This window comes from Meleagris gallopavo, chromosome 1, assembly GCF_905368555.1.
Source record: "Meleagris gallopavo chromosome 1, MGAL_WU_HG_1.1, whole genome shotgun sequence".
NCBI lineage: Eukaryota > Metazoa > Chordata > Aves > Galliformes > Phasianidae > Meleagris > Meleagris gallopavo.
The window spans coordinates 13105402-13119001 of record NC_139404.1 but is presented as its reverse complement, the minus strand read 5'-3'; positions in this window follow the sequence as shown (position 1 = coordinate 13119001).

Genomic DNA, 13600 nt, shown 5'->3' with positions numbered 1-13600 from the left:
GATTAAATGGGAAAAGCATGGAATTTATCTCATACTGAGTATCTCCATAGCATAATGCAATGCCATCCAGGGATATCACAGCTACTGCAGGCAGTGTAGTTACATTAGCAAGATGTTAATGTGCTTAATTAGCCTGGATGACAAGCAGGTTTTAGGAACCTGTGCGCAGCATTGTGCTTATATACTTAGCCACTTAAATCTCCAGAGTGCTTGCAGCTCACTTAGGTTAATACTATCTAATGAATTAATAAGCATATAACCTATTTCATTGTTCAAGATGTTTATAACAATGTTGAATAATAGCAAACCTAAGACAGACTTTTATGGAACTGCTGAAGACACACACTTCAAGTATTTAAGTGAGCTAGGAGTAGGTACTGGTTTAAGTGCTCCTTGCCACCTATTTATGCATTAACCCACCAGTAGCTTTACATAAACCACATTTTCCTCACCTGGTTATGAAAATATTTCGTAAGAGGGTATTAAAAGCCTCAAAAGTGCCAAGTTATAGGCCACCTATATCTTTGTCTTTATTCAGAAGTCCCGTAAATAGAACAGAATAAATTAAATTTGACTAGATTATTCCTCAGTATATCCATGTTAGGTGTTACTTCTTCCCGTTTTATTGTATTCATTAAAACAACAACAAAAAAGTTATTTCTGTGTTTTTCTAGAAAAACATAGAAATTAAAGCTTGGCAGACCAATCTGCAACTCCTTCAGTTCTGTGTTCATACTCTTCCCTTACCCTTATCTAAGTATAGACCTTGTATTTGTATTTTTCTAATCTTTCTAATCTTCTAAAACTTCTCATCCCCCATGGACACCACGATACTGCCTCAGCCTTTTGCCTGAAAAATTTCCAAAATAATTTCCATGAGCTCCTCTGCTCAGCAAACTCTAAGTGGCATCCAGCCTATTCCTATTCCACATCTGGACTCTTTATAACAATGCTAATGATCTTAATCATATAAGCAAATTTGATATGTGTGATGAAGAAAAACAAAGATTTCAGCACTGGTGTCATCATCTGTTACAATTTTTCCCTTTCCTCTGAGAAGCAAAACACCACTTGCTGTAGTCCCTCAGTCTTTCTCCTGCTGCTAAGAGAGTTCCGGAATGTCTCCTTGTTTTTAGCTCCAGGCTGTCATTTGAATAAATGTTTACTTCTTGTGTACTGCTGAAATAATCTTTGGCTCAAAAATGTCTCTAAAACAATTTTTCATTTCAGTGGTGACACAGAGGTAAAGAGATGTTGAGTAGAGCCAAAACTTTAATAGCTCTGAAAAAAATTTCAAGAGTTTCACAGTGGGAAATTGGCAATAATACACATTCCTTGCATGAAGTAAGTGTGCCTGCAATAATGGGGAAAATTAATGGACATAACCACTATAATGAAGAGACTAATGAAACCAATGAGCAATAAACAGTAAGAGTTAACACAGTGTAAGTTTTATCAAACACAAATTTTTGCAGTTAGGGGACATTAGGAGGGAAAGGAGATCACATTCTGATTTCATTGAAGGACATGGTATTGTGCTTTGTAATATCTTGTTCAAAATATGTCAAGCGGCTTGATTGGGCTTAATACCAAGTTGCTATGAAAGCCTTTTTAAAGACAATTAATAAAATCAAAATAAATATTTAACCATATTCCAGCAATATTTAGTCGCATAACCAGTGGCTCCTTGTTAGATACAATTTTAATTAAGCTGAAGGAGGCAATGAACGTTATGTTAAAGAAACTTGTAGTAGAGGCTAACTAGTTGTAATCACCACTAACAGTAGAAAAAACAAATGAGAACTTACGTGAATGAAAATATAAAAAGATATCATCTGGAGATAACCACAAATTAGTGTATCTGGCAAACATAGGTCTTCATGAAAAAGGAGAAAGCTGTGGAGAGCATGTGTTGGAAGAGAAGCACTTATTTATACTGAATAGAGTTGTAAGAATAATTGATTTTTCTGTTTGGTGGCCAAACTGAAAATAAATTAGGGAAAACTAATATCCAGTCAGATATATTGTTCCCTTTTCACATATTTCTACCATTTATTAACACTAAACTTAGATCAATGTTAGAATGAAGCAGTGTAGATAAGAAAAACAAGACCATTTCATTTTGAAAATATTGGAACAGAACGTTTCTGGTTGTTGTTGTTTTTTCCCTAGTACTATTTCTCAAAATAAATTTCTCAGCTTTTGAATTGATTTTTGATTCATAATATATCTTTTCAGAGAACTGAATGTAATAGACTCTTAAAAACACAGCAGGTCATTACCAGTCACCCAGAACTTCTGCCCCCACACCATAAACTTGCAGTTGGTTCTTAGGACTTGTGTTTAGGAACATATTTGACAGTCTGGGGGCTTTCCATGTCAAGCAGGAAATCCCATTTTCTCTCAACAAAGCCCTGCAGAAGTCATCGTGGGCCAGAGCACCTGACTGATGGTCTTCACTATGCTGGTCCTCACCAGCCACCAGGACTGAGAAGGGGGGACAAGGCCAAGGACCACCAGTATCACATATGCCTGCCATACCAGGGAGGTTTTTAGGGCCATGAATGCTGTCTCTCTGCACAAAGAGCAGAAGCCAGAAACAACCAAGAACCCCTGTTCTTGCCACCATCATAGGAAATGTCCCATCCAACGAGAGGCAAAGTGCTAGCATGCCTAGTTTTGGGGAGACCGAGCACAAGGAGACTGCCTTCAGGATGTGGCAGTTTCAAGTGCTGTAATTCATAAATTCATTACTCAGAAAATAATTCTGAGTAAAGAGTACTGTGGTTATTTCCTTGGTAGCATTCCTTGCTGTGCCTTGCCTGGGGGCCCCAGAGCCAAGGACAGTAAGTCATCAGAAAGTAGGTGAGGGGTTTGAAATGTAGGTGGAAAAAAAATGAAGGTCCAAAAAAAAAAAAAAAAAAAAAAAAAGTCCAGGAAAAATCTGTGACAAGAATCCTAATAAGATTTAGGTTATCAAATCATAATAATTGTGTGTCTTGGTTCGGCTTCCAGGTATTACACTTTGCTATAATTTTTTTTAACATATGACAGAGCTGCAATGTGGCAGATGCTTTCCACTTCCCATGTATGTACCTAAAGACCCTGATCAACTTCTTATGCTTTCAAAAGGCCAAACTGCCAGAAATCCGTAATCACATCTATATATATTTCCCAGATTGCGGATTACTCTTATGTCTTGTTTCTAATCCTTTGCCAATTTATCAATGATCTTTTGACTTGAGAAGCAGAAGAAAAATTGAGTAGGAAGTTCAGAATGAATGACAAAAAAAGTCATGTTTATCCTAATGGAATGATCCAGTCTTCACAGTCAGACCTGCAACCCGTGCTCACGGATGTGTTAACCTTTGCCATAGTCTGTTAAACGTGTCATGTGAAACTCAATCTCTGTCTAAGTCAGCAAGAATCTGCAGTAGGATGTTTGCTAGGCTTTTGGTTGGTTGGTTGGTTGGTTGGTTGTGTTTTTTTTGTATTGTTTTTCCTGCAATATGTGTTCAGTTTATAAAGTGTTTCAGAATTACTTTGTGTAAGTTCTTATCATGATCTACCATTGTGCTAGAATTCTGGCAATGGCATTAGCCAGTTCCTCTTTTATAAACAAAGAAGAATGGCATTGGGCTAGGAACTCATAACCACAACACCTTCTTACATTCAACATTTTCTTTAACAGTTACCCCTTGAAACATATCAGTTACTTTTTAATCCACTTAGCACCTGCACAATTGATATTGGATAGTGTTCATTTTTAAATCAAAATGTCACACAGTAGGAGATTGAACACTGTATGGAATTCTCCCTGTGACACACAAATCTGACCAAAAAAAAAAACAAAAAAAAACCTCCAAGACATTTTCCATGATTTTACTGGGAATTACTGTAACATTGACTGACCTACAATTACACTGGCCATCCATTTAGCATGATTAAAAAACGCCACGTGATCTTCAAACAGCATTTCCATTTTTCCAAGATCTATAAAGAGAAATTAACATTAGTAGTTTGCAGAGTTTGCTGCTTTAAGTACGTGCTCACTCATCTCAAGAATGTTGGGAAAGCTTTGCAACAAGTATAATTAAATCCTGACTCTTCTATAAATCAGACAGACTTGGAATTAAAGACTGCTCTACAAATCACTTTCAGTTGTTCGTAGTCAGCTCTTTTATACAGAGCTCACTTGGATTTTCATCTCCTGTTTTCTCCTAAGAATATTGGATACAAGACAAGGAATCAGAAGCTGTGAAGTCTCATCATATCATCTTCTCCTCCTGATCTTTCCACATTCTCTGAGTACTGTGTGAGTACACAGTGAAATCACTGTGAGTGCACAGTTTCCCCTACCATCAAAGTCAATGTTGATAATGGGATGGATTTTTGTGCCAAATGGTAACAAAAGTTGAAATTTTGAAATCACAGAAGAACTCAGACCTTATTGAGCTGCCCTGTTTTCACAAAATGATATAAGAAAAATAGTAAACATAACAAATTTCTAGCAGAGATACTTATAAGGAATTAAAGGTAAGTAAGATCCTATCCCAGTTTTGCGTCTCTAGAAATCTTCGTTTCAAATGTAATTGAAATTGATGCAATTTTTTTAAAAAATTGCTCTGTGGAATTGCATTTCTAAGTGAAAACTGCTACTTTTTATGCTTTTGCTATATTTTCTGCAAAATTGTAAACATATGTTTTTGTTGAAAGTAACTGAAGAGACAATACAGTGTCTGGGTTCACAATCTTCTCTGCAGGAAGGTTAAACGGAACCATTTGTCCACTCCTCTCCAAGTACAAAAACGGTTGTTTGCTAACCTGTAAGTTACAGGTCCTTTGCAAATCAGATCAGCTGCATGAAAGACTGAACACGGTGTGCCTTCCTTTCTCATGAGACTTTTATGAATAAATTATGTTGCTCAAGTTGGCTGAAGATGTTTATCTGACACATACCAGCACCTCTGCAGTCTAGCAGACATGGGAAGGAGCTGTGCTGCACAACCCACCTTGCTGTTCAGTAGTTACACCTCCCATCTTCTTTGCCACCTGCAGAGCTGGCTGGCTTCCTTCTGTCTCTCACACATTTTGCTTGAGAATCTGTGCTCTTTGCTGCCTGTGCAGACTACTAGGGCTAGAAGAATGAAGCATGTTCTTGAGACTATTTTTCCAGCAGTGTTGCACCAGAACATCCACCGGACCCCAAACAGGGCCGTGCACAAAATCCCCAGCATTTCCCTCCTGCAGAACCATAAAAATTTCCTAAGGAAGGCACAGAGCTGATGTAGTGAGCCTTGACAGGCCAACAATAGACTCACTTTTCTCTGCCACTTTTTTCAGACAGCTCGTGTCCATGATCCAGTGGTTACCAGCACAGTCCAGCCTCAACAGGTTATGTTGTTCTTTGAGGAGCAAGCAGAAATCCCAACTGGTCTATTGTGAATATTGGGGTGCACCCAAGCTTTGCCATGCTAAACATCCTATCTATATCCCATAAGAGACAGTCATGTGCTGTACCTGAAACCTCTCAACTTACACTGGCAGAGCTCAGGTGCCATCGGCTCCAGAATCACAGACTAGTTAAACAGGACAGAAAAAGGATTCAAAACTGAAGTTGTTTACCAGGTTTCTTTCCGCACACAAAAGTTGTGCTTAGAAGCACACAGAGGTTTAGAAGCTTCCTATGACGAATGTGTTGTTTAAGAATTTCCTCTTGCATCAGAAGGTTACTGAACCTCCTCTTGGTGCTCCTGTATTTTGTGCAGTGCCTGATAAAGCAAAATTGTTGACATTTTAAACATTTTGGTTTAAAATAAGTATATATCTAAACCAAAAGATGGTAATCCCCACCCCCAATCCTCCTTAGCAACTTTCACAAAGAAGAAAAAAATATCTGCCATAATTATTCAAATATATAGAGAAGTGATCAAGAAAAGACTGTTCTTAGTTCCTGCATATCATACAAAAGTAAAACATGTTAGTATTTGCTCATCAGAAGCAAATTCGAGACTGAAAGAACATATTTATTTATTTATTTTGATTGTTTTTAATCAAAGCAGTTATTTCTGATTCAAAAGAGCAATACCAAAATGACAGTGGACATTACACAAGGTCCTTAGTGCCATCCAGGCACAGCATTCCCAGTGGTTCCACTAAACTTTGAAGAGCTTGGCTGAACTCAGCTGGGAGATGTAAAAGGCTGATCAATACAGAGCAGGGAGCAGCAGCACCAGTTCATTCTCTGCAGCCTCCTTAGTCATGCACCACTGGCTGAATCTTACATGGTTTTCCAGAGCCCCACACATGGGAAGCTTTGTAATTGTGCTCCTCAGTGAGTGAATGTTTTAATGCCTCCCTTCAACGTCTATGAGCACTATTTGTTTGTGAGGGTAAGCAGAGATGAGCATGGAGCTGTGGGCAGCTCACCTGGTAGAGGGGGACAGGAGCTGGTCACTGCCATCACTGCCGGTCGCAGAATGACCTCTCCTTGATGAAGGACTTGCATGTTCAATCCTTCTGCCTGCTTCCCACTATCTCAACGAGTTGTACTATACAGACTAATAGTACTTCAGTATAATGATTACAAGTCTCTTAAATACTACTGAAAATGTCCAACAGACGCATTGTTACTGACTGAATTGGTCTCTAGATATTTCATCTTCCTGCACTGGAAATCTGCAAAGGAGAGTTAGTATTTCAATTTTACATTTTATGGGATCAATGTTTTGAGTGGTTCTGATCATAATAGCTTTAAGCCATCTGAGCATTTGAATCCCTACTGTTCTTGAAAACACTGAAAACAACAATTAAATCAATGGCATCTCCTTCCCATAGCTGCCATGAAATTTCTTCTCTGTCCTGACAAATAAAGAGGAGAAGGTGCTCATTTTTTTACATATTCAAAATACCTTCCCAAGGAAAACTGAATAAAAATCTTGAGGGCACTAAAATATGAATGATGAGGAGTAATGTCATTGCACTGGATTTGTAGGGCTAGCATCATTAACTGCATTATGCCAGCAAAAGGAACAGTAATTTTCCATAAAGTCATTTTCCTAGGATCACTTCCAGAGACCAATTTTATAGAGACTATAGTCTCTGAAAGTCCCACTCAGAGAATTAAACATTATAATAATATAATTAGATATTCCTTAGACAGACAAAGCATTAAGTCCAGATAACCATTTCTTGTGGTAGCTGGACCATCACTCATCGCGTTAAAAACAAAATAAAAACAAAAATTTACAGGTGAAGCTTTGTTTTAAAAGCAAACACTCAGTACTTAAACTTGGATTTCTGTATGTTATTTAATTTAGTATTGCACAATATTCTGTTTTCCAAGTTTAATTTATAAATAACCTACATTACATATGAATGATGGATCTAATAGATGTGATTCTGGGATGCATGTGCAGAAGAAAATAAAATAGGAATATTAGGCAGTGGTGCTACTGGTATGTGTAATTCTTGTTCCCCAGTTAATGAAGGATACTGATTAATTCTCATGATTTATATGGTCATAAAGCATATTTATAAAGGTCATAACAGCAATGAAAGGAGGAGTCTGTGCTTTAACTTGAAGTATTCCACACCCCAAATATGTCTGATTAGGAAAGACAAGGGTACAGGAGGACTTGATCAATCTGTGCGTATGTTCTGAAGAGGAACATGGTAGTAGATATCTTCATACCAGTAGAAATAAGCATATGATGATTCACAGGCTAGAAACTGAAATGAGATCAGTTCCAGATAGATCCTTAAAAGCAGAGGCAGAATCTGAAGATTGTTGATTTCCATGTCGTAGGAAGCCTATAAGTAATTAATGTCTTTCGAGACAAATATTCTTTTGAATACAATTAATTTAAGCAAACCTTCTGGCCTTAACTATGCAGGTCAGGCAACTCCCACTTTGTTTTATAATGTAGAAAAGTCCAGTTTGGGGTTCACATACTTTCTCTCAAAGGATGTAGCCACCTTCAAACACATTTTAGTCTTTAATGCACACTTTTAGTGAGTACTATTGGTGGATGGTTGGACTGGATGATCTTGAAGGTCTTTTCCAACCTTGGTTATTCTGTGATTCTGTGATTCTGTGACTTACATTTGAAATAATATTGTTATATTTATTTGTATTAAATTAGTCATAAAGGTTCCAGGACCAGTGTGATTTGTGCACATTCCCTATCTCTGTATTGCATAAAGTTCATTTCTATTTTTCCTTTAAAAAGTACAGGACAAGGCTGCAGTAACAATCTATAATTGTCTCTTTCCAATCTTCATAAAATACTTCAAAATTTGAAGTAAAAGGAGAAGAAAAAGTAAATAAAGTCTTTCCAGAGTGAAGTATCAGCTTGGGGGGATTATTGAAGCCTAGCCCTGTTTGATATAATAAACTGAATTCACATAGAAAAGAAAAACACAAAACCAAAAGGAAATTATACAGTTAAAAGGAAGAGAGAAAATAAACTCTCTGCTTCATGTCTCTATTCTAAAACACAACCACACAACAAAAATTCTTACTCTATGCATCCAGACCCAGCACTTCTGGGATGATATTGAGAGTGAGATGGGATCCTTTGTTCCCAGTCCGCTTTCTTGTTGGCACCTTCCGCCAGCGATGGCTCTCTCCTTGCTGTGACACAAAATTCTGCAGGTCCCCAAGCCAAAACTTTCTAGATTGTGAGCAAAACATTCTATTTGATGAAAATCCAGGCCTGCTTCCATCCAGAAGGAGTCAGCAGGCCCTGATCCTTGAATTCATGGCCCCTGAGTTCACACAACAGCTTCACCTCAGCTTCAGCATTGGGCAAGTTTAGCTAGGAACTTGATAAATGGAAAAGCAAACATTACACTCCTGATTGCAAATAAAACACTGGACGGGAAGCAACAAACAGCACTACCAACTTCCAGCATATTTGTCTTTGTAAAATTTCTCTGGGACACAGAAGCCAAGGAAACAAATCAGCAGCACTCCGCTTCTTAGTGATATCTCAAGGATCCAGCATCTCTCCTGCACTTTAGTCCTCCTGTGACAGTGACGGTTGTCGCGTTGCCTCTTGAGTACAAATGAAGTATCAAATGGTTTCCTGGGGACTTCACTTCCCCTTCCTCCTTATCTTTTAATTTAGGGGAACTTAACCATGTCACACCTTTGATTAGCTCTTCTTTCTGAGAATGCAAACGTTGCTGGGCTCGTCTGGGACCAGGACGTGTTCGCTCTGCAGAGCCTTTACACAACAATCATTTCTTATCTCTGCATTACCCTCCCAGGCAATAGCAATAGATGCAATAGAAATCTTTCTGTTCATTTTTAAATATCCTTTTAAACACAGCGGATAAACATCTGTTGATGGTGCAAAGCCCTGGATGGGCTGACGGGTTTTTCAAACAGTAATACTTGACATATTCATTTCAGAGAGAGACAATTTGTTATTTAGAGTGCCATCTCCATGCTGCTTTTCCATCACATCTCCATATAATGTTAGAGAAGGCTTTAGTACATACACTGAGGTTGTATGCAGGGACTCCACGCAGTTGCTGACCGGCCTAGAGAACATTGGTTCACCTCCAGCTGCCATCTCAGAGGTCTCCCATCACAGGTCTCTGCTATTGGGTGCCCTCGTGTTTTGGATACCCTAGGGCATTTCACAATCTATATTTGTAGGGAACCAAGTGCATACCGCTTAATTTTCAACGGTGCAGACAAAACCAAACAGGAGCCTATCTTCAAAGATAAATAGAAATCCAACTGCATTTCATATCCACTCCCCCAAACCTGTGTTTCTGTAGGCCTTCATCCTGAAGACGTTCAGTGACTCCTATACCTGAAAGAAGGAGTGCTCCAGTTGCAAGAATAAGTGCTTTTTCCTATTCAGGTAAATTCAGGACTCTGAGGATCGATGTGCTCACTGGAGCTGCCTCTGATGAAACAGAAATGAGGTGGAGAAACCATCTTAGGTCATAGAACCTAACCTTAAACACCAGAGTTTATTACTGAAACTCTAGCTTATTTCTGCTTAACACAGAGCTGTACATTTTAAAAGCAAAACCAAAGAAAAAGAAATGGTGATATTTTGATCTTTAACAGTTATTTATGCTTTCACAAGCATTACAGTTCAGCAGCTCTGAGTCAGTTTTAAGGGCCCTGATTCATACACTTAACAATTTTACATTGAAACAATCAAATTAAGTTTTAAAAGCATGGGCTTGATTTTTGCAAGCTACTTGACAACTTGAAGATAGCATAAAATTTCCCTTAAGTTGTTCTTGGTAACGTAAATCTTTGGTAGCATATAGGCATTAAGTGGGCTTTTGTGTTATCTCCCCTTTCTTCTGGCACAGATCAGAACTAAGCTAAGAAACATCGTTTCCTGTGATTTTGTTGGATCCATTGATTCAAGTAATGGAAGCCACAGGGATCAATGGTGCCTGCTTTCATTTCAGGTGGCTTTCAGGCCGCTTTGACTTGTGCTAGCAGGTGATACTAATAACTCTGGAGATAACCTTATCTAACACCTGCTTGAAGTTGTGTTGTCACTGCCCTCATCAGCAGCCAAGAGCTGGAGCCAAAACACTCAATCTGCAGAGCAAATGGTGCTAAAGTAAGAAGCGGAGCAAATAATGAAGAATAATGCAGTCTGCTGCCAGAGGACATGGATCATTAGGTTGATTAGACCAGCAGATGGTAAAGGAAATTCAGTGTAGAATTCTGTAAAATAATTAGTCGAGTATCACAGAAACAGCCCAAGAAATAAGTGCTAAATTGAACAATCAAATGAGATCGGAGCTTGTGTGAAAACAATAATTGAAATTTTCATGTCAACCAATGCTTCAGAAAGAAAAATACACCTAAAGCTGCACTGATAAAAGACAAAGTACAAAATGGTGATGTTTTTCTGTACAAGACGCTTGTCAAGCTCTTTTTCAAATACCGAGCACTACATCAGTCACTGCACACATCGATAGGTTATTATTACATTGGAGTGGGTACAGACTGGGTCAACAAAGATTAGAGTAGCTGTGCAAAATGGGTCACAAAGAAAAGTTAAAGGAGCAGTGCTTCTTTTTATTGAAGAGTCCTCAAGAGAACACAGTGCAATTTTTTTCAAGCTAAGATCTGGATCAATACAGTCAATCTAGTTAATGTTTCTAACCAAAATGTGTAGGAATGAAACAGCATGTAATTAAAAAGGGTAATGTACAAAATGAGTTATAGGAGAGGCTTTTTGGCATTTGAACTGTAACACCACCATATCCAAATAAAGGAGAGTTAGTTATCTGGTCTCCTGAATAATAAATACTTTTTGAATAAAGCAGGGGCTGGCCTTCTCACTCCTCAGAACACGTGAAAGTCCACCTAATAGCTAATGATGTCATTAACTGATATTGTATGGCTTACTCTGAAGAATTCACAACCCATGGGTTTGGGACAGACCCCAGGGATCAGCCAGTTTCTGATTAGTGAGCAACACCTTTTGATCATCTCACAATCAAGTTCCCATTCCAAAGCCTGTACAGGGTCAAATATAGCTTGCACAAGTGTAGGAAAGAGTGAAGATATTGCAGGACACCAACAGCCACTGAAGCTTGAGGACAAAAACAAACAGAACTAGAAGCAGTGCTTGGTAGGCCCTGGTTTGAACACTATCAGAACAAATTCATGGGCTATATCTTCATACATCTGGTGCTCAGTAGGTGTATAAAAGAAAGTGTCTTGTATGCTGGAAGGACAGAAGAATGCTGCGTAGGTGAAAATCTAGCAGGACGATGTGCTTAATAAAGCTGGCCTTTTGTAGCCTCACTACAGTGATCCAAAACATTCTGGAGCATGAATTTGTGTCTAGCAGAGGTAGGCAGGAGCACTCAGAGCACTTCTACTGAAGGCAGCTGGGATCAAGGGATGATGAAAAGGGGAAGTTTCTTATGAGCTGCTCTTCACTTGATGCAGCTGATCCTGGTCTTATCCTCATTTTGCAAATGTGGAATCCGTTTAAGGTCGTTGGGTGCTTTGTGATGCCTCTCAGAGAACATACTTGTTGAAATATTCTCCATTGGGGCACAAGCCAGGGATGTGATGTAAGGGCACAGCTGGGTTTCTGATCCTGTGGGCTGATCAGCTCTGGCTTTGGCTTGATTAAAAATATCACGATGTAATTTATTCAAGAGATTGATAGGCACAGGATTTAATTAACCCAACTTTAAGGTAGCTCTGAATTCCCTGTTTGCACAGAGAATTCCCTGTTTGCACCCATGTGGCACAGAGGCACCAACTCAGGAAAGGGGAGAATCTGTCCCATTGACTGTGCAAGTACCCCAGCAGCACTTCAGTCTTCCTTCCCCTCTTCTCTGTACTTGCGTCTTACAGTGTTTGCTCCTGGAAGACAGGTCATTTAATAAGGATCCCAGAGCCAAGAGAAGGTTTTGTATTGTACAATGCTTGTGACTAAATGCGTCTCCAAGGTTGACCTTCCTGTTGTCTGCTTCAGTTTGCAGGTTAGTGTAAAACAGGCTTTCCCATTTTGCTTGCTAAGTATTTTTTGGTCTCAACTTTGTAGTCATGGAAATTAATATAATAGAAACAGTACTACCAAAAATTAAATGGAAAACTTGAGGTTTGTTCAGAGGGAAATCCTTTCCACTTCTATGGCACTGCTATTATTATCCGCATGCTCTCACTTGTGTTATTTGCAGCAGACTCCTCACTGAGGGCTGCGGAGGTTTAGGTAAAGAAACAACCCACACAAGAAATATATAATTTCACACAACTACTGAGAAAACTGAAGGTAAGGGTTTGTATTTCTCCTGTTCAGTTTCTGCTTCTGTAGCGGGTTCTGTGACTGACACTTTATCCACTAAGACTTTTATTTGATTTTGTTTTGCATAAGCATATTTCTTTTTATATGATATGGACCAAATTCAGGCTTGGGTGAGCTATGTGCCGTTCCTTTTGAAGTCATTGGGCTATTAACTCTCACAGAAGTGAGCATAAAACTGATTTTGGTCTTTATCTCTCAGAATGGGCTCTCTGCACTGAAGAAAATAAATAGTGACATATAGGAAATAAATAATGAAATCGTGTAAGTGTTCTCTGATTTATTCCTTGGACATTAAAATAGTCTGAACTCTGATTCTGGCAGTTCAGGTTTGCACAGTCCCATTAAAGAAGCTCTGTGCACTTCCAGCGAATGTTTCAATTTAACGGTTCTGAATAGAATTGTAGAGAGCAGTTCTTGCAGGTGCTTGGAGAACGATCTTAGGATCCTCAGAAGTAACAGGAAACAATTATTTGTTTTCCTTAATGCAGATGATTTAATAGCAAAAATATCCTCTATTTACACACCATCTCCATGTGGATTTAGGAAATCTATTGTATATTAACCATCAGAATTATGTACCATAACCTTCAGAATTGTCCCCTTTTCCCATCACTGCTGCAGTCATCCTCCAGGTGAGGATGGAGCCCATAGATCCTTACCTTTTGTTTCCACACAGAAACCCAAAGATGAATGCTCATGTGTTCTCTCCACATCTTGATCTGCACGGCCCAGTGCCCCATAGCTGTTGAGATGAGGTGGGGAAAGAAGAGAAGACTTCATCA